Source organism: Rhinoderma darwinii, chromosome 7, assembly GCF_050947455.1.
Source record: "Rhinoderma darwinii isolate aRhiDar2 chromosome 7, aRhiDar2.hap1, whole genome shotgun sequence".
Taxonomy (NCBI): Eukaryota; Metazoa; Chordata; class Amphibia; order Anura; family Rhinodermatidae; genus Rhinoderma; species Rhinoderma darwinii.
In genome coordinates, this window is record NC_134693.1 from 44,691,483 (window position 1) to 44,714,201 (window position 22,719).

The 22,719-nt window shown below is 41.2% G+C and overlaps 1 long non-coding RNA gene across 1 annotated transcript; it reads left to right on the forward strand.

Moving 5' to 3' along the window:
- The first annotated feature begins 3,540 nt into the window (after window positions 1–3,540).
- LOC142657154 (uncharacterized) lies at window positions 3,541–22,719 on the forward strand. The gene is made up of 4 exons (XR_012849824.1): window positions 3,541–3,697; window positions 4,238–4,308; window positions 15,521–15,563; window positions 22,120–22,719. It is a non-coding gene; the product is annotated as an uncharacterized LOC142657154 (long non-coding RNA).

Here is a 22,719-nt window from a genome sequence, read left to right on the forward strand (position 1 = left end):
AGATGCGGGTACAAAGCATCCAAGCAAACCTTTATTCCCTTATGTGCATGGAGAATTTCTTGTTGGCAATTTCCATGGTGAGCGACTTGCAGCGCTTTTGAGATCCATGGACTACAGAAACTGTTACGTTTTTAATCGAAGAAGTGGATCAACTAAGCCAAAATTGTATACTTGGAGGGAGGAAGAGGCACATGTAAAAAATTGCGCACATCCAAAATAATAAGGAAGGGATTCGAAAAAACGGGAATGAAAAGACCAAACTTTATTATACACTACATAAAAATATAAAACCATTTAAAAAACAGAGAGAATCAGCAAACCTGTAGAGTAGAAACGGGAAGCAAACCACAGTCAGAAATCTCAAATAGGATTCCAAATGGGACAATATGAGCCAATATCAATGCAATAGCCATATAAATGTATTATGTGCAAATAGTAAATCTGGAAGGTAACCACGTGCTGATCCACACAAGAATATACAGTGCAAGAGTGAAAGATAATATATATACCCCAATGAGGGGAAACTATAGCCACACAAATATGGAAAAAAAAATAAAAAAAAATATATATATATATATATATATATATATATTTGCTTGGTGAACCTTTCTGCAATTCGTCACAAGCAGTACGGTTCTAGGCACAAAAAGTGGATGCTATGGGAACTAAAGAGAAATGATCATGATAGGGAAAATTGATACATGATCCAAATAGGCTGTGGAATAAGGACAAACGGCCCCACGCGTATCGCTTGCTCTAGGTGCAGCTTCGTCAGGGGTGAATGATAATCAGAATTGTAGTCAGGATTAAGGTCATGAGTCGATACCAGGTGAACCACAAGGGCCATGCCACAAATTCAAAGGCCAAGACAGGAGCATAATCTAGAAACAAGGCCGAGGTCAAGATCAGGAGTCAGGAACAAACTTATAATAGTAATAGGAACAATAGCAAACTACAGGATGTAATTTGATCTGCAGGCAAGGGATACAAGGAAGCCTCTTTTTTAAATAAACCTCCAGGCATGATGTCATCAGTGGCTACCGGTCACCAACGCTGTCGGCGGATAGAAGGAGAAGGCCTCAAAATCACTGGAACAGTGGTACCAGAGGAGGAGGAGGCGCCTGGTTGCCTAGCAACCAGATGCGGCCGTCGGCTGGAGCTGTGGCCATTCGCCAGAACTCGACGCTGGAGCAAGAAGAGGTAAATAACACCCATGTTGGCTTTCCTGGTATCATGTTGGCATCGATGTGTTTGTTTACACACGCATCATCTATATTGCACTGTATATGGATGTGGTCTCTACGGACGTTGATATGCTGTGCTATAAAGATGCATGTGTAAACAAACAGATCCATACCAATTGTGGAGTAGTTGTAATGGGTTCTATAAAAACATCAATTATGTTATGATACTGTGCATGTCTTTCTGTATGATATAGATAAATGAGTGAATCATTCAGTAGTCGTATATCTGCATATATCTGTGGTCCATGAACCTTTTATTTTAAGGACCACACTTAGTGATTGAGGATGACAGTAGGATGATGCAATGCTGGAAATCCCCCTCTCTACAAAGTCATATTTTACTTTCATTGGGGAATAAATAGAAGCTTCATAAATAAAGTTGCTTCATAGATATTTCTCATGCTAAATATTGACCTTTTCCATTGTCTGACATAAATGTACAGCACAGCCTTGACGCTTGACTCATTTCATTTTGCCTTTTCCCCTTACTTTAAAGTATCTGTCCAGTTATACTCTCCGCCCCAACAAGCGTATACTGCTTAATATTTGCCACTATTAGAAAAAAAAAATGTGAGTGACCACCTTTTAATACCGTTTTGTTTTTAGATCCAATATCTTGTGCAGATTCATTTTTTTAACCCTTTCAGAACCGAGCCTATTTTTGCCTTCAGATTTCAGAACCATTTTTCAAATCCGACATATGTCACTTTGTGGTAATAACTCTGAAATGCTTAGGTCCAGTTCACATGGAGTTTTTTTTAACACTGACTTTGAAACGGAAACAGCGTTGAAATCAGCAGCAAAAAACATCCGAAACTGCCTCCCATTCATTTTAATGGGAGGCGGAGGCGGTTTTTCCGTGGCGGGTTTTAGCTGCTCGCGGTAAAAAAAGACGGTATTCTCTCTCTTGCCGTGATGCCGCCTCTGACCTCCCATTGAAATCAATGGGAGGCAGAGAAAGCGTTTTTCAAGGTGTTTTTGCCCGCGGTGCTCAATGGCCGCTGGAGAAAAACACAGCGAAAATCACGGCAAGTATTTGCAGGAAGGTCAAAATCTACCTCAAAATTCATGAAGGAATTTATGTAGGCATCATTCTTTGATTACATTTTTTTAGTACGTTATAAGGCTTAGCAGTTTTTCAAATATTCCAAATATTTCAAAATTTGCAAAACATTTTTTTAGGCACCACTTCAGTTTTGAAGTAGGTTTAAGAGGCCTATATTTTAGAAATCCCTAATAAATCACCACATTTTAAAAACTGCATCCCTCAATGTATTCAAAACAGTAGTTAGGAAATTTGTTAACCCTTCATGTGTTTCACAGGAATGAAAGAAAAGTGGAGGTGAAATATGCAAATTTCATTTTTTTTGCAGATATTCAATTTTAATCTCTTTCAGTAATACAGCAAGAGTTAACAGAAAAACGCAACTCAATATTTATTACCCATATTCTGTAGTGTGCAGAAATATCCCATATGTGGCCCCAGTGTGCTACGTGACTGAAACACAAGGCTCAGAAATGAAGGAGGACCTTGTGGATTTTGGTGCCTCATTTCTATTAGGATGTTTTCGTTTGGGTACTCGTCAGAGTTTAGAAGGGTTAGAAGGGAAGGAGCGCCTTTTAGCTTTTGGAGCGCAGATTTTTCTGGAATAGTTTTCTGATGCCATGTCGCATTTACAAAGCCCCTGAGGTACCAGTGCAGTTAAATGGCAAAAAAACCGAAGTAATTCAACTGGGGGTGTGATGAGCATTTTCCACACTACTAACAGAAGTTATTGAATTGTTCTATTCACATAATTCCTAATAATGAAAATAACCTTTATTAAAAGCATGTAGACCATATTCTAAAAATAACCCATGATCCCAGAAACATTATCACCCAACGGTATCACTTTTGTCATAAAAAGTTTCTGGGCTCATAGATTGTTTTTAGAACATAGGCTATAAAGTTTATTTAAATTATTATTATTAGAATTGGGCCGTGAAAATGAAGAAAACATTTTTGTTTCCAACATGATGTTGTTTTAGCTAAAAAAATTTCATTTCCCATGAGGAGAAAAAGCACCCCATCATTGGTAAAGCATTTTCTCCCGAGTACAGCAATACCAAATATGGGATTGCTGAAAAGAGAAGGAGCACCATTTGGCTTTATGAGTGCAGATTTTGCTGAATTGGTTTCTGGTGCAGTGCAGTGTATTTTAACTGTCATTTTTCAACTGACAGTTAACCTATTAGGTCCAGCCTTGCCTTTGGCAGGGCCCAATAGGCTTCCGTACATGGCCAGCCAAGAGTTAATTGTTAGGCTTCCTGGTTGCTATAAGAACTATCGGCACCGTGCGATCGCTCGTGGGGATCCGAAGGGGTACAGAGGGAGCCCCCTCTCTGTCAACCACTTAGATGCCGCAATCGCTATTATCCACAGCATCTAAGGGGTTGAACGGCAGCAATCGGAGGTAACTCCATTCTCCATCATTACAGCAGGATGACAGCGGTATATTACAGCTAACACCCGCTGCTGATGGCAAGGGTGCAGTGAACAATAACGGGGGGTTCGAGACCCTCATTCTCATGTAGATCCTATCGGTGCGGCCCAGAGCAATCAAACAGTTACGCAATAATTGTTGATTCTGGTACAACCCCTTTAATTATGGATTTATGAAGCAAATTAACAAAAAAAATGTCAGTGCAATGGTGTTTATAGCCTTTAACTCTATGTATATGTAGGGGATTTGGAGCCCTGTAGCATAAAAACGGAGCTCTAGCCACTAGTCAGCACAGATTGTTGGACCTATTTGGATTACAAAAAAAAAATAATAACATAAAGGAGTGGATATTCACTTTAGAGGTCAGATTGCCTTTACTGTTAATATAGTTTTTTTTTCAAATATGTAACTTGGGGATATCTTCATGTAACATTATTTTATCAATATGCTTAATATGTTTATTGTGGTAGTTGTATTTATCCCCTCATCACCATGTACTGTATTTTACAGTTTAGAAAAATTGAATATTTTAAGAGAGCGTGTCCAGTAATTGATATACCTTACCTCAAACAGGATAACTAGTAAGTGCACATGTGATTTTTTTTTTCCTGTTTTGGGAAGTTTATTATCGTTTACGTCTTTATTCTGAATTAGTTTCCACTCTGTAGGTGGTTATAGAGAAAACATGTGACAGGACCATGGACAGTGGTTAAATGTTTGCTGTAGAAGTACTGTCATTTGCGTTTGTGGTCTTACATGTTCCGTTAGGGAGCCGTAGTTTTTGAGATTCATATTAAGAAATACTGTGCTGTTTTTTAGTCGTAGTTTATGCAAAACTGCAGTTGCAAATATCAACATTTCTTTGTAGATGTAGCAGGGATGATGTGTTTCTAAGACGCATATCACATTTTTTTTATTTGACAGAATGTGCTATGATATCCAAATGTATTGAAATATAACTAAGCTGTTTTTAATAAAGAATAATGATAAAAACACGTGCATCAGGATTTAAAAAAACACCATTTTGCATTTTATGATTTTGTGACAACCAGGTGGCACTCACTTTCACATACTTGCTGGGAAAGATTTCAGTATTTAGCTCAAAAACTGGGACTTTGGACATCCGTAATAATAAATACTTCTAATGTTATGTTATGTGTGATTCATGCAGTTAGGCAAAAATCTAATGAAATTTATATTTTTTATTTACTTAAAGAGGATCTGTCACCAGTTTAATTATTCCCTATCTCCTAACTAATCTAATAGGCTCTAAGATGCTGATAACTACAGTGTGATTTGTTTTAAAAAAAACATTTATTATTTGCAAGGTTATTTGCAAATTTCTAAATATGCTAATGCAGATCTAATAGCCAAATGGGAGGTAACTCTTTTGACTGAGGGCGGTGTAATTTTTTCTCTATGACGCTGTCCAATCAGCATACAGCTTCTCCCCCTTCCCTGCCCAGCAACACAGTGTGATCACATAGTATACAGCTTCCATTCCCAACTGTGTTTTCAACTGGTGATATCTCTGTTTTTTTCACAGCTAGAACTGCGATCCTGGTGTCATATGAAAGATTAGAAAATCCTCTTTCAATTAGTTGTGAAAAATCCACAGCAAATACAGTAGCTACAAAGTGGATGTGGTAAAACAAATCTCATCCACACGCTGCGTAAATACTGAGCGTAAATACTGAATTTCATTCCGCAGCATGTCAATTGTCTTTGTGTAAATGCTGCTTATATGTTGCGGGATTTCCCCATTGAATTCATTGGGGATGTAAATCCCACATCAAATAGTAGTTGTTACGTTTTTTTGTGGCGGTTTCGCAGCAATCCCGCCGCAAAAAACAGAACTCAGAAGACAAAAAAAAATATTAAACTTGCTAGGAGTCTGTGTTTCATCCTCCTGGGATGACACTTCATCCATGTGAGCCAATCACAGGCTGTAGCGGTGGTCACATGGATGTAACGTCATCCCAGGAGGCCGGCCTGGACGACGTCAGAGGACCGGCCTCCTGGGATGATGCTTCCTTCCATGAGCCAATCACAAGCTGCAGCGGTCTCCTGTTATGAGACGTCATCCCAGGAGGCCGGCATGCTGGCCGAGCGACTAAGCGCTGCAGTTTTTTGAAGCGGACCTTCCGGGCAAAAAACTGCACCACGCCCTGCGGCAGACAGGGCGGATACACTGCGTGCTATTACGCAGTGTATCCGCCACGTGTGAACTCAGCCCTACGGGTGTTGTTACTCAGCAAACTATTCAAATGCATAAATGCAAATTCTGATGATGTATCTGTAGCACATCAGCCTCCAGAGGGAATAAGAATGTAAACCTTATACATATACACAGATAGGGAGAGACCTGTCAATCACAAGACGCACGGTGGGAGAAAGTGACCTTTGGGTGTGAACCAGTTTATGAGGCACTAGTTCTCTTAAATGCAGCAGTGGTTAAAAAAACTTTTTGTCTATGTTACACATCCATGTCACTAACTCATGCTGCCGGTCAGATAGGGCAGCATGGTCTTAGTAGCAGGTTCCCTTTAAAAGAGAAGGTATCAGAAGTGCAATAGCAGACGTGAAAGCAACATGACTGTACAAAGGAAAGATGAAATGCATGACACATCTTGATGAAATTTAATCTCAAATCACAAGTCTTGCAATTTAGAAATGACGTTAAAATTTAATATAGTGAGGAAAATTACAGTTTTTATGTTGAATCATTTATCACAGGTTACTAGAAAAGCAAAGAGGAAGTCATTGGTTTTGATAATGTGAACCATGTTCATATAATATCTTTACAAATATATTGATATTGCTGTTTTCTTGACCACTTTACATCAAAAGGACTGAAACCCAATATATTAGAACAAAAGGGCATGTTATACAAAATCTTAATATAAAACCCTTTTTATACTTCCGGTTCCGGCGCTGCCATGCGAGGAGAGTGAAAAAGAGCTCTCCAGCCCTACGATACCCAAATCGACTGACATAGCCAGCACAATTACGGTATCGACCGGGGAAAGACGGACATCTCACTGGCAGACTACGTCGAGCGTGGAGGGAGAGTCCCGACATCATCGCAGCAGCAATAGCAACTCCCGAGGTACCTTCGTTGTGGGACGGCACAGACGCCATTAAAAGTGCAAAAGAACCCATACACCAAACAGTGCCGACTGAGGAGAGGTTGAGGAGAGGCATGGAAATCAGAGGGGCATGGCACGGGGAGCAGCGGAGTGGTCGGGGCACCACGAAGTACGCGATTTGGTGCCAAAATTACCGAGGCAGCACAGAGGAGAGAGGTCACGCCATCTTGCAGGTTTGTGCGGAAGGAGCCACTCACGCACAGATAGGATTTTGACGACAAGAAACACACTGACATACCTTGAATAGAAGCAGAATCTGACACAGAGACATTTATTGTGAAGCACTCATTGCGATGCCACCGGTCACCAGGAAAGATAAGCAGACAGTGAGTCGCCCATCGTCAGAACAGGAGGATGAAATGTCGGACGGGGAAGGGGGAGGGGAACCCTCGACCTCGATGAAGATTGACTACAAAAGACTGGCCATGGAAGTGGCTAAGCGCATTACGCCTGATATACAGGACACCCTAGCCAGTACTATATCAGCCTCTCTGAAAGAGATGCAGGCGGACCTTGTGCAACATGGTACACGACTAGACGAGGTGGAACAGCGAATCTCGATGCTGGAGGATGAGGCAGCAGAGACTCATGGCACACTGCAGGAGCTGGTAGCAGAGAAGGAAAAGATGCTGGCCAAAATAGATGATCTGGAGAACAGATCACGACGAAATAACGTCCGGGTGGTGGGAATACCAGAAACAGTGCCGGCAACGCATTTAAAAAGCATCTGTGAATATGACCTCCCGAAGATGCTGAACATGGAAGGCCCGTGCAAGGTGGAAAGAGCGCACAGGGTGGGCCCAGACAGACAAAAGCTGACACAGCCACAAGGCCAGATACAGAGGACAAGGCAAGTTATAGTTCGCTACCTAGATTACTCTGACAAGGAAGCGCTACTACGTCAATACAAGACCAGAAGAGGGCCGGTAAAATTAAATGGGGTCACAGTCATGTTATTTGGAGACTACTCAGCGGAAGTTTCGAAGAAAAGGAAATTGTTTAGCAGAATCTGCACAGCGTTTCATCATCGAGGCATGAAGTTTCAACTTCAGTATCCGGCGATTTTAAAAGTAACAACGCCAAGTGGCACTTTGCAAGTTTACACGGATCATCGGGAAGCGGAAGCAGTATTCAAGGACATACTCAAAGGTCCAGCATCTACTGCGGCAGAAAACAACCCCGCAAGAAGTGGAACGCAACAGGATACATCGCACCAGAAAGGACAATCGCCAAAAGAGAAAAGACTGACGCAGACGCCGAGGCATGGATAACCTGGGCACATAGCCAGATGATGGTGGACTGTCCGATTTATGGGAGTAGTGAGTAATGCAGATGTTTAGCTCCAGATATATTATGTTGGCGGGAACTCTCTCTGGGGTAATCAAAGAAGGGAAGTATCAAAAAAGGATGTCAAGGTGGGATGTATAGATATATATCTGTGAACCCGGGAGATATGTTATGATATAAATGTGAATCTAATATGTGATAAAGGAAGATAGGCTGCTTAGGACAGGTTTAAGAGTAGGTGAAAGAAGAACACATGGCAGAAAAAAGTGAAGTCAAAAGAAATAAAAGAAGGGGGAAGGGAGGTTGTCAGAAGACAACAAAAAGAGTTAAATTGTTTGTTTATAATTGGAGTTTAAGGCAGAATGGTAGCCATATTGAAGGGAATATTGAAAATTGGTTCCTCCTAGGGGATGACGATACATCACATGTAATCACAGACACATATCATAAGAGCCCTATATGAAAGTAGTAACATGGAATGTTAAGGGGCTCTTGACCCCACACAAAAGATCGATGGTTCTGAGGCACCTCGGTAAAATGAAGGTAGATTTGGCCTTACTCCAGGAAACACACCTGGAAGAAAAAGATTTCTTCAGGATGCGAAAATTTTGGGTGGGACAGGTCTATGGCAGTTCAAAAAAAAAACGGGGTCCTGATTTTAATAAATAAAAATCTTGCCGCAACGATGTGCTCAAAGGAGGTAGATTCAGAGGGACGCATGATACGATTATTATTGGACACGCAATTGGGAGAGATCAGTGTCTATAATGTATATGCACCTAACACAAATAACCGCACCTACTTCCAGACCCTGCAAACGACATTACTAGCGGACACTTGTGCAATGAAGTTAGTGGGAGGGGATTTTAACTCAGTGCAATGTGTGGCTGAAGATAGGAAGAGAAGTACTCAGGCATCGGCACTAGGCACGGATGGTATTTTAGCGGAATTTGCGCAAACTACACAAGTAACGGATGGGTGGAGATATAGTCATCCAGATGATAGGGAATACACATATTATTCACCATACCATAAATCCTGGTCTAGAATAGATTACATATATCTGAGCCAACAATTACTACAGTATTTGGATCAAATAGACATCACTGACATGATCATATCGGATCACGCGCCAGTGAGGCTGGTACTGATAGATAAACACCCCAGGGGGCAATTCACGCAGTGGAGATTCCCAACTCATCTGGCAGAAGAGGAAGATTTCCAACAGAAGTTAAAAGGATGGTGGATGGAGTATTCGATAGATAATGCAGAGCATGTCACTGAGCAGGCACTTTATTGGGAAACGGCGAAGGCGGTATTAAGAGGGAGGCTCATATCGTATGCAGCGTTTAGAAAAAAACAAGCACAGCAAAAATTTAGAGAATGCAGTGACGAGCTTAGAGCGGCATACTCTACCTTTCTAGGTGACCCTATAACAAGAAAAAAACTAAAATGGATAGAGGCCAGAAGACATTTCGAAACATGGTCGGAAAACAAAGAAAGGTTCGGGAGATCACTCTATGAAGCCAAACTTTTTAGGTTCGGTAACAAAGCCGGAAAGATGCTAGCAGGGTTATCTAGAGGTTTCCGACCGCAGACGCACATTACTAAAATGAAGGATCATGAGGGCCAAATTCATTCAGACCCTAAGAAAATAAATGCTGTACTGGAGGAATTCTACCAGCAGCTGTATACTTCCACAGCGGGACCTGGGGATTTACAAGATAGCCAGTTTTTAGCCAATCTCCCCATGCCCACACTCAATCAGGAGCAATTAAGGGAATTGAATGCACCAATAACGCAGGAAGAGCTACAGCAGACGATTAAGACATTGGCAAATGGAAAGGCGCCGGGACCTGATGGTTACCCGGCGGAATTCTACAAAATATTACAAGATCAAATAACCCCGCCGCTACTAACATACTTCAATTCATTGTTAATGGGAGAAGGCATTCCTATAGCAGCAAACATGGCTTATATAAAAGTGTTGCCCAAAGAGGGAAAAGATTTGTTACTGCCGGGCTCCTATAGACCAATATCTTTCATTAATCAGGATCTTAAGCTAATCTCGAAAATCATGGCGACCAGACTGGCTCAGATAATGCCACTATTGGTGGGTCCTTCACAAGTGGGGTTTATAAAAGGCAGATCGGCAGTGACAAACATAAGAAAGGTATTGGGAGTCATGGACGGGATAAGGGCCGAGGTAAAGTCACACAACCAGGCAGCGATAGTGTTACTGGATGCTGAAAAAGCATTTGATAATGTTGAGTGGAGGTGGTTAGACATGGTCATGGATAAATTCAATATACAAGGAGCATTCAGAGTATACCTGAAAGCGCTATACAATAATCCAACGGCGGCAGTCTGCACTCCGGGCGTTAGATCGAAAATGTTTAAGTTGTCAAAGGGCACACGACAGGGGTGTCCCTTGTCACCACTTTTATTTGACCTTGCTTTGGAGCCTTTGATACAGGTCCTGGAGCGAGGGCAGATATATTCAGGGATCCAGGTAGGCGAAGTGGAAGTCAAAACCGCGGTTTTTGCAGATGACATTCTGTTATTTCTCTCCCATCTATCCAGACATCTGCCTAGAGTATTTGAAGTGATTCAGGAATATGGAAAACAAGCGGGACTGAAAATTAACACAAGCAAGTGCGAACTTTTAGGTTTAACGCATCATAATCACACAGCAGATGAGAATCTCCAACGACTGGGAATTAAAATAGCAAAATCGCAGATAAGATATCTGGGAATACATATAGGGCGGAGCACAGGAACACTATACCAATTGAATTATGAACCCATTTTCAGCAAAATAAAAGTAGAATTACAAAGATGGATGGCCTTACCATTGTCCATGTTTGGGAGATGCCATTTGGTCAAAATGATTTCCTTTGCGAGATTACTATATCCGCTGCAAACACTGCCTCTGTTGCTAAAGAATAGAGATGTAAAAGCCTTTAACTCGGCTATAACGAAATTCATATGGATGAATAAGCGCCCTAGAGTGTCATTGGTAAAATTACAGGGATATCATTGGCAAGGGGGAGTGAACATACCGCACTTGAGAGGGTATAATATAGCTAGCCTTTTCCGCCATGTCCTGGACTGGATACATAAAACTAGTCACTACTCAAATAGAGACTTGGAATCGGCTCTGGCGGGAGAATATGATCTCCGGGCTTTGCTACACACTAAGCTAGGACACCTACCTCAAAAGGTCAAATCCTCAGTCATATTACGTGACACAATAATGTGTTGGAAGGAAGTGAGGAAAAAGCAGGGCCTTTCCTTCCAATTGTCTAAGTATTTGCCCCTGTGGACTGATGTCCGGTTCCCGGCGGGGAAGTCTAGTAGTCTATTTAAGGCATGGAAAAACAAAGGGATAGACACAGTAGAACATGTATTGCATGTGACGGAACCGAGATTAAAGACGCTACCAGAACTGGGGAGCGAATATGGGATTCAGCAAACTCATTTTCTGCAATATCTGCAAATTAGAGCTTTTTGTACGAAGCTGGTGGGGAATTTAGAAAAAGAAATAATAGACAACCCCTTTGATGCACTAGTGGGAGAAGATTCCCATAGGAAGTCCCTATTGGAATTATATCGGGCAATGAAAGGTATTTATGTACGACTAGAAAATAAAAATCAATTCCCATATTGGAGACGTATTTTCAAAACTCCAGATATAAATGAGCAACTACTGGAGGGATGGCAAACAGTAAGAAAGCATGTGATTAATGAAGTATGGAGGGAGACACAATTTAGACTGATGCATGCAGCCATTTATGCTTTTAATCTACCGCCCACAGATGGAAATCCAAATAGGATACATTCCTGCCCAAAGTGTGCTCAGCCGCACACAGACTTATATCATGGTATCTGGTTGTGTTCGGCTACTCAGGGATACTGGACGGAAGTATTGGCATATATCAGGAAGCTATGGGGTAAAACTATTCCATTGAACCCGACGCTGTTATTATTTCACTCAATAGCGTTATTAGACACTGAAGAAGAGGGAATATTGCAACACATACCGCCGTTAGCACACATAATAATACTTGTAGCCAAAAGGTGCATTCTGAAAAATTGGCTGGAAACTACCACCCCGAATTTGGAACAATTAGTTCAGCAACTATATAGGTATCTACATTCGGATAGAATGGAGGCATTGAGGCACAAGGAACGGGGAACGGCGAAATTTTTTAAAAAATGGAAGCCATTCTTAGAACAAATGCCAGACTCAGATATAGCAAAAACGATGGAAGGTTTCAGACAAACTAAATGGTATCTCATCGAAGATATCAAAGGGGCACTAGGGAGACTAAAATCTACAGAATCAAACGGTCAGAAAGGAACACATTGAAAGCAAGACATAAATGGAAACAGGAGAAGAGACAAATGAGAAATTATTAGTTAGGCTACCATAGTTACCGTGTTAAATGTTTCTGGGTTTTTAAGTATAATCTGTCATCAAAGCTGCAATAGATCTATAATCTAGAAAAGTTTGGACTTATCAACGAAAGAAGGAATATGTATCATAGCTGTACCAGTTTCAGGGTATGAACAATGCTATGTATTGTCCATTTCTGCTATGTATTATATGTATGTTAAATTTATATGGAAAACTTAATAAAAAAAGTTTAAAAAAAACAAACCCTTTTTATAATGAAGTCAGCTCTGTTATAATCCTTGAAAGTGGCGGGCAGCTATATCAGCCACTCTCTGCTCTGGCTCATTAAGGGGGTCCCAAGGGGGACATTTCCTTTATGATGTATATTTACCTATGAGTTCTATGGGCCTCAGTGAAAATTTTGCACTTGGGATCCCCCTGCTTGTTGCTCAGATGTAAGGTCCTCAATAGTGTCGCATTTCTTAAAGACAAAAAAGCTATAAGACAATTTTCTATGTATGAAAATAAAGCTCCAAATTAGACAGTCATATATGTACTACACAATATCACTATTCAAGGAACAAATATCACCATACTGTTACTGAATAAAGCCCAGTTTGCCAAGACCAATATTACCAATGATACCACTATACAAGGGACAAACATTGCTGCCACACCATGACCACATATTTCTACTACATAGTGGCTAAATAATACTACCATACTGCTAAAAATACAGCCACACCATGACCACATATTACCACCACCACCACCACATAGTGACTGAATAATACCACCATACTGTTACTAAATAATACCACCACATCATAACCACACAGTGACTGAACAATACCCCCATACTGTTACTGAATAATACAGCCACACCATGACCACATAGTGACTGAATAATACCACCATACGGTTACTGAATAATTCAGCCACATTATGACCAGATATTACCGCTAGATTAAGTCTGAATAATACCACCATACTGTTACTGAATAATACAGCCACACAATGACCACATATTGCCACCACATAGTGATGGAATACCACCATACTGTTACTGAATAATACAGCCACACTATGATGTTGTGTTGCAACCCTATAGTGACTGAATATTACCACCATACTGTTACTGAATAACATCTCCACACCATGACCACATATTACCACCACCACATAGTGACTGAATAATACCACCATACTGTTACTAAATAATACCTCCACTCCATGACCACATATTACCAACACATAGTGACTGAATAATGCCACCATACTGATACTAATTAATACAGCCACACAATAACCACATATTACCACCACATAGTGACGGAATAATACCCCCCTACTGTTACTGAATAATACAGCCACACCATGACCTCATGTTACCACCCTATAGTGACTGAATAACAACATACTTTTACTGAATAATTTAGCCGCACCATGACCCCATATTACCACTACATAGTAACTGAATAATACTACCATACTGTTACTGAATAATACAGCCAAACTTTGACCACATATTACCACCAAATACTGACCACAAAGACTCAGGACATGTCATTTTACAGTCTGGATTTGCAGATTTACCAATATTGGTGAATTGTTGTGGATGAGTGAGTCCTGATGACACACGGATGCACAACAAGGGTATTTTGTGGTCCGATAGACTGCAACGGACCCATGGTTTTTGAGGACCACAAAACCAATGCGGTCGTGTGAATGAGGCTTAATACTGCCACTAAGTAAAAAACACTATACAAAGACCTATATTGCCACCATACAATGGCCATATAGTGGTAGATACCAGCTCTACACATGCGCTCTAAGGACCATATAAGTGGTTACTGTATAGCTACATCCAGTGACTCACAGATTACGTCTTTTTGAAATTAGAGTAGTTTACTTTCCCTTTTCCTCTTTATACGGGCCAGACCTCCATGATGACTTTTTCCAGTCACAACTTGTCTCTGCAGAATTTACACAATAGACATGTTAGGCATGTTTTCTCTAGCATCCTCACCACCTATTTGTCCACAATAGGGCTCACATCCCTATCTTAGAAACACACATTAGTGCCATGTAGGACCCCAATGCAAGGCAACAGTACTAACTACTGAGCCAATTAAGCCACAATATTCATATGAGCTTGTTAAATAAACACACTTGGGAAGATTTACTAAGACCAGTCTTAATATGAAACCTGCAGGAGTAAGATGCGCGTGCCACTTAAAAAATGTGTTGCATCTTCTGCTGCCCGTGTGCCAAAAAGGAAAATCTATGTAATTCTGGCGTAAATGGTAGTAAATATGTCAGGCTGTGCTTGGATCCGCCCCTTTTGGTAAAGCCCCACCCACTTGTTGCTATAGTGGCATGTGCGGCATAAATGCATTAAAAGTTTAATTTTTTTTTACGCAAATTACAACTATTAATTCATTTGTGGCTTTTCTAACCAAGAAATCTGTTGTAGAACATATAACAAATTCCGCTCACTTTTTAGCATTACAACAAGCCGACTATAGTTATATGAAATCTGAAATAAATATCACAAAAAGTTAAAAGTCCTGAAGGTATAAAATATTGGGCCTTTTGTTTTCCTTTAATGTTTCTGTTGTAGCTTTGGAATCCTTAGGAATTATCACTATTTTCTACTTTAGACTCATTCTAGTGTCCTCATTCCCCTGTTGTTGTTTTAATCAAAAGAGTCCACTAAAAATGTCCTTTTTTAACCCACATATCTAACAGATAAAGGTCAAAAAGCAGTCTTTTAAGTTCTCATGGTGGATTTTATGTTATAGAATGTCTATAGAACAGGGAATTATTGCTTACTCTTACGTTTTATGTTATTAACGTTGATCTAACAGAGTATGAATTTTTGTCTCCATATTTTTGAGATAATCTATTTTTTAGTGGTTGAACGGAATAAATTAACATATGCATTTTTTTTTTAAGGTCATACAGACAAAAGTGTATGTCATCACAGAAATATCACATTGTAAGTATCATCTTATTTATTTATATTGGTTAACATTTGTTTAGAACTATTTTAATTTAATATATATCAAAGTAGTAAGCCGGCACTACTGACATACACATTTGGAGTCTTTGTCAGTGCTTAGACCAGTGGTTCCACAAATGCTGCTCACAAGCGGTGCTTAAAGTTTTAACAAAGCGTCACGTGACCGGGAACAGGTCACTAAACCGGTTAAACTTATATGACCAAGTGAGAGGTTCTCAGGTCCAGCTTCCCTAACCCTTGGCAATCAGCTGTTCTTGCCAGGGGTAGGTGTGTACCGCCACTAATTTCCAATAATGTAGTATTACACAGTTCCCTTACTGATGCAGGAGACGAACACAATACATGGTGGAATTAAGGGGAAGCCCCATATCTGTTTTGACTCATACAATAGAGGGAAAAACCTGATAGGGAACCCCTTCCATGACTTCATGTACTCTAAGGCCAAAGCCACACGTGGCGGAATTCCTCTTGAATTCCGCAGCGGACACTCCGCAGCGTTAATCCGCAGCAGAGCCGTTTGTCCATTGACTTCCACTTTTATTTAGCAGTGTTCGTTTAGACGATGCGTAAAATTCCGCTGCGGAGCATAGGCTGCGGAGCGGAACTTGGTGTCCGCAGCATGCTAGGGCTGTTGCGGAGTTGTGGCGGACTGGTTGCGGACTCATGGCGGAATTTCTCCATTGACTTCAATGGAGATTCTAAATTCTGCAATGAAGTCCGCAGCTGTCATGCACATGTTATGTGTGCTGCGGATGCGTCTTGCTTTTTTGACATGACATTTCTTCATTCTGGCTGGACCTATGTATTTCTAGGTCTACAGCCAGACTGAGGAAGTCAATGGGGCTCCCGTGATTACGGGAGCGTTGCTAGGAGACGTCAGTAAATAGTCACTGTCCAGGGTGCTGAAAGAGTTAAGCGATCGGCAGTAACTGTTTCTGCACCCTGGAAAGTGACTACCGATCCTAATATACAGCAACCTGTAAAAAAAATAGAAGTTCATACTTACCGAGAACTCCCTGCTTCTGTCTCCAGTCCGGCTTCACAGGATGACGTTTCAGTCTAAGTGACGGCTGCAGCCAATCACAGGCTGTAGCGGTCACATGGACTGCCGCGTCATCCAGGGAGGTCGGGCTGGATGCCGAAAGAGGGACGCGTCACCAAGACAACGGCCGGTAAGTATGAAATTGGTTTACTTTCACTAGGGAAAGTGCTGTCCCTTCTCTCTATCCTGCACTGATAGAGAGAAGGGAAGCACTTTGACCGCAGTCCGCAGCAGCTAGTCCGCATCAATTTACTGCACATTTTGGGCAGATCCGCCGCAGAATCTGCAACGCAGATTCTGTGCGGCATTGATGCGGACAGTTGCGGAGGAAAACCGCCACGTGGGGGCATGCCCTAATAGGGAACTTGGAAAGAGATTGTCCAGATGGTCCTTGCAACCCTGAATGGCATACAAATCTGCATAGGGTATATTCACACGCGGCAGATTTGTTGCAGAAAAGTGTCCAACATTTCTAGCAAAATGTGCCAATTTTATCATACAGCATGCGCCATTGTGATAAATTTGACTTAATTTCTGCCTGTCCAGTCTAGTTTTATGCTGTCTACATATTATTTATATTAATAAATCTCCGGAATTCCGTTTCAGAGCAGAAAGTGTCAATCATGTGATGGATCCGGCATGATGGAACAAAAAGGAAAATAACAATGCAGATGTGACCAGAGATGTAGTTCTTTATCTTCAGGTTTCCACTGCTTTTTAAAGGTCAGAATAGCGAATTCTAACCAGTAAAAAAAACAAACAGATAGTTTATGGAAACCTGACGGACCTATTAACTCGTATCATAACTGATTATAATGCATCCGTCAAACAGATCCTAACTGATCTTGACGAATCATAAGGGATCTGCTATATCAAGTACACTAAAAAAAACGGAAAACATGATGCGTCTTTGTTAACATCTGCATTGGAGGAATTATATAGGTCATTGTGACGGACGTTTTTTCAACATCCGTCACACGGACGTTTAACACGTTCATGTGAATAAGACCTAAGGGGGCAGAAAAATTATTTTGCTTTATAAGGACACGCCCCTTACCCCACCCTTGAACCGTCCCCGTCGCAGATATTTTTCAGATTTTCATTTTCATGTTTTCCTCCCCACTTTCTAAAAGCCATAACTTTTTTATTTTCTGTCGATATGGTCATTCGAGGGCTTGATTTTTCGAGTTGTCGTTTTTCAAGGTGCCATTTATTGTACCATATAATGTACTAGGAAAAAATTCTTTGTGGTATGAAAAATGAAAAAAACCAGCGATTCCTCCATTGTTTTTTGCGCTTAGATTTTACGGCAGTCACTGTGCAAAAAAAATTACATGTTAACTTTATTCTCTGGGTCAATACAATTATGGCGATACCAAATTTATATAGTTTTTTTCAAATTTGACTACTTTTATAAGGAAAAAACAAAAATTTAATTTGTACTGCCAAATTCTGAGAGCCATAACTTTTAGGCCTCATGCACATGGCCTGCGATTGCGGGCAGAGCCGGCCACTGACAGCTGCCCGCATTTTCGGGCCGTGCTCCTATACAAAGTATAGGAGCACGGCCCGTAAAACACGAAAAATGGACATGCAACATAATTGCCATATTTTGCTCCATATTTTTTTACAATGCTTTAGTGGAAAATGCAAAAATGTGTTGTTTTTTTAAACTTTTAATGTTTTTTTTGTACATAAAATTAGACTTTATTTAGTTGATTTTCACTTTTTTTTATTAGTCCCCCTAGGGAGGGGAGGAGGCAGGGCTTAATAGGAGTACAAAGATGGCAGACCTGGGGGCCTTCATTAGGCCCCAGGCAACCCCATTGGCACCCAGTAATAGTGTTATGGGGGTGGGGGGTGATGGGCTGTTGGAACGGGTCGCCCCCTCTTTCTAATGCTTTCAATGCCACGATCACTATTGACTGTGGCATCTAAGGGGTTAAACATGCAGGATCACGCTCGAACGTGATCCCGCTCGTTGCAGTGAAGAATGGGCTTTAACATAATTCCTAAGCACATGGTCAAGTTCAGGCATCACTTTTTCAGTCAGGGACAAGTGTACACCACCACAGACACAGTTATAGGCAGAATACATAACAATTACAGAGGACCAATCACCTCTCCTGACATGTCTGTTTTAGTAAATAAGTATTACCCATTAAATAACGATTCTGGACCATGTTTTCTTAGAACGCTGCATTGTGTTGTTCCTCTGTTATTCCTCTGGAAATGTATGAATGTATGAATAAATTGAAAATTGGATGTTGCAATTCTCCTTGTCAGTCTGACACTGTACAATCATCACAGACAGTATCAGACTGTCTAGGGATGCATCCTGTTGACAAGGGGAATGGTGACACTCAGTTGTCAATTATGTTTAAGCTACACCGAGACTTTTTGTAGCACTACTGATTCATTTTAACGAGTGACAGCTGCAGTCCACAGCATTGCTTGAAACTCAATGTATTACTTTGTAATGCAGCGCTAGCTCTATAGTTAAAATAATTTGGTTGCGTTACAAAAAGTCTCCACAGAGGAACATGACAACACAGAGTTTTGAGTAAAAAAGCACCAGAATTATTATCTCATGGGGAATACAAGTATTTACAAAAATCGACATGTCACGAGAGGTGACAGCTCCACTATTAATCCAGTGACTCACAGGTGACATCTTCTCTGATTGTAGACATTCTCTTTTCTTTTCTTCTCCATCTGGCCCAGACCATTATAACGACTTCTCCTGCCAATTGTAAAGTTTGCTGCCTAGACATCTTTGGCCCCTCGCTTCCGCAGTCATTTCTAGCCTCGATAGCCACACAAATAAATTCAGATACCAGAGGTTATTGGGCATCCTGGTAATACTCTATGGTATCGTTACATATAATGATTCCCAACAGTCTCACAGGGTGCTGACTAAACCCCGTGCCCAGCACCAGTAGACAGAGGGCAGTTATAAGCAGCAGAATCATGATGGCAGGTGATGTAGTGCACTAGTAGCCAAATTGGTTTCTTGTTGTGCCAGTATGTTCTAAGAAGTAAATTATTAGCTAAAAATCTTCTTCACTCCAGCTGCCCACTCTGCACTAGTGATACTCATGTGCATTGAACAAATGGCCACCTTTGTAGCAGTGCCACAAGTGATGTGCGGCTCACCTATTTCTTAAATGGCTGCATAATCCATTTACTTGTTAGACTGTCCTCAGCGGTTACATGCCCACTGTGCTACCATCACCGCTGAGGACAGTGATTAGCTCCATCGGACACGTGCGGATAATCAGAGCCTCATTATTGCTGAACAGCAACAGAGACTGGCGGGAAGCATCGGCGCTGGAGCGGCAGGAGATTTACCAGGTGAGTTACAATTATTTTGTTATCCGAGCAGCCAGTGTTTTAAATGTCCTGGACAACCCCTTTAAGACCAGAACCCTCTATATACTTACCTTTCTCACTCTCGTGTTCCTCTTCCGCTCTGGGTGCCACCGCACACAGGGTCTTATTGCCTGGACGATGTGTGTACCGCCACTCTCGTAGTGTTGCGCGCACCGCCACTTCTGCAGTTTTGTGAAGTGGCTCCAGGAATTAAAGAGGAGCCTTGGAGCAAGCAAGGTGAGTATTACCAGCCGCTATCGATTGGAAAAATCTAGTGTTGTACCTTGGTACCTTGGGCCTAATGGAAAACTTGTTACAGACATTTTTGCAATTGTCCTGTTCATTTGAACCGGATTGGCAGAAACCCATGTGTTTGACGCCCAAACAACCACATTCAGATGTATGGAATTGATTTTCAGCCACAGAAACAAATCTGACACATGTGAATATACCCTAATTTTAGTTTTCCAGCCACAACTCTTTCTGAAGTGCTGCCTTCCTTGTGCGCTCCCCCCAAAAAAAGGGGGTAGGTCTAGCAAGGAGACAGTCTTTAGGGAGGTATGAAGGATATTGTCAGGGGTTAAGATCAAACAAACAGATAGATGCACAGTAAAATAAAAAAGCACTCGTGGAAGTGCCGGCCGCAGTGCCTTAGTGCCGCCATGATGATACCAGTAACAGTGTCACCATAAGAGTACAATTGACAGTCTTGTCATAACAGTTGTGCCAAACACAAAGCCAACATAACTGTGCCAGCAACAGGGCCCACACAACAGTAACAGTCACTGTGTCCATGACAGTGCCTGACACAGGGCACCAAATACAAAGCCATCCACACTGCCCTTATATAAGTGACAGCCGCATTTCCCTTATATCAGTGCCATCCACGTTGTCCCTATATCATTGACAGCCACATTACCCTCTATATTAGTGTTAACCACAGTGCCCCCCTAGAAAGGGCCAACCACATGCCCTGTCTTCTTACTTTGGGCAGGTGGCCAGAAACCAGTCAAGGCATAAATGCAGTGGTGAGTGGTTGGCTGTGTAAGCTCTATCCCTGCCTTGGGCTCCATCCATCCTGGCTCTGACTTTGGTAACTCAGTAGCACCAGCAGGGAGCGTCACTCATCCCTGCTTCCTGTAGATTAGTGCCAAGATACTTGCATAGCCACGTTCTACTGTACAGGCAGCAGGGATTAGCGCCACTACCTGCTGCCACTTCTAAGTCTCCAATGTTAGCATGGCAGCGGACAGGGGATTAGTGATTCTGACCCCCAATCGCTGTCATAGAGTTATCAGATTGGACCTTCCCCATTGGTTTCCCCAGTGGGCTAGGCCAACGATCGGCACAGTTGTCTGGGGGAGTATTCCCCTTTATCGCCCCATTTAAATCCGCCCCTGTGGGTAAGCGATTTACATATAGCAGTATCCGTAACAACCACGTTTAACACAATAAAAACACTTTCTTTAAATGTAATTTTTTTTGGTGCCATATTGGGGTACATATGACTTTTTGATAACCTTTTGTTTTTATTTTTATTTTTTTACGACGTCCACCGTGTTGGATTAATATAATTTTCATTTTATAGTACAGGTCATTACAGAAGCTGCGATACCAATTATGTGCCTTTTTTTTTTTTTTAGCTCTGGGTAGGCCATCAATGTTTAAATCCAGAAGAGCCCCTTTAACATGCAGATTTTGTTACACAGGCCAGTAGTAGGGTCAATGTTTTCCCTGTTGAATTTATGTAGAACTTTCCATCCCACTGCCGCTTTAAATTATTTCAGAGGCAGTTTTACAATGTAGAGATGATGCTGACAATAGATGACGGATGCAGCTACTCCTCTCCTGGCCCCTACACACATCACAGAGCATGCTCACAACACTTTCCCAAATAAGTTAATTGATTGTTTACTGACTTAGTTTTCTTATGCCAAGGTGTCAGCTGCAAAGCGAATCATTTTAATGGCTATTGCAGCAATTCAGGCAACATGTCTGCCCCCATAATCATGTAAAGAAACTAGAAAAAAAATATATACAAAATGCAAATTTGTGTGCATAGCATTGATTTGAGTGTTTACTGAAATGTAATTATACATTTTAATTTCTAATTTTAAGGGTCTTCTACATCACAAAACTGCACAAAGATTAAGCTGGAGATGAAAAGTGGATCCATGATTGTACAAAATGGCTCAATATTTATTCCTTCATCTGGATTCTACTTGGCGCATTTGGAGGGCTTGGTAACGGACACAAATAAAACAGGAGATATTATCTTCCACTTCAAGTATTCACGTGAGGGTTTAGAGCAAACATGGAAAGAGCATGTACAGAACGTCAATATTAGAGCTACTCTGGTCAGAGAACTCTATAAAAATTCGGAAATTTACCTCACTACATGCAATATCAGTTTTGACCATTTGCATTTAACTGTGTATCCGATCTAATTACATTTCCTATTAACAGAGAAAGTGAATTTCCACTAAATATTTCCATATCATTCATGGTGACTGACCTGATCAATGTAGAGGGCAGCCTAGAAGCTATAACATTAGATGGCTACCATTAACATTATGTGTCTGAAAACATCAAGAAGACAACGAATCATGGGCAACAAACTATTTATACCTACATCAAATAAAGCAAATTGTATTGTGATCGTCACATATGATATTTCAAGGCTTCAAGGATTCCGTACTTTGTCTATGAATCAACCTT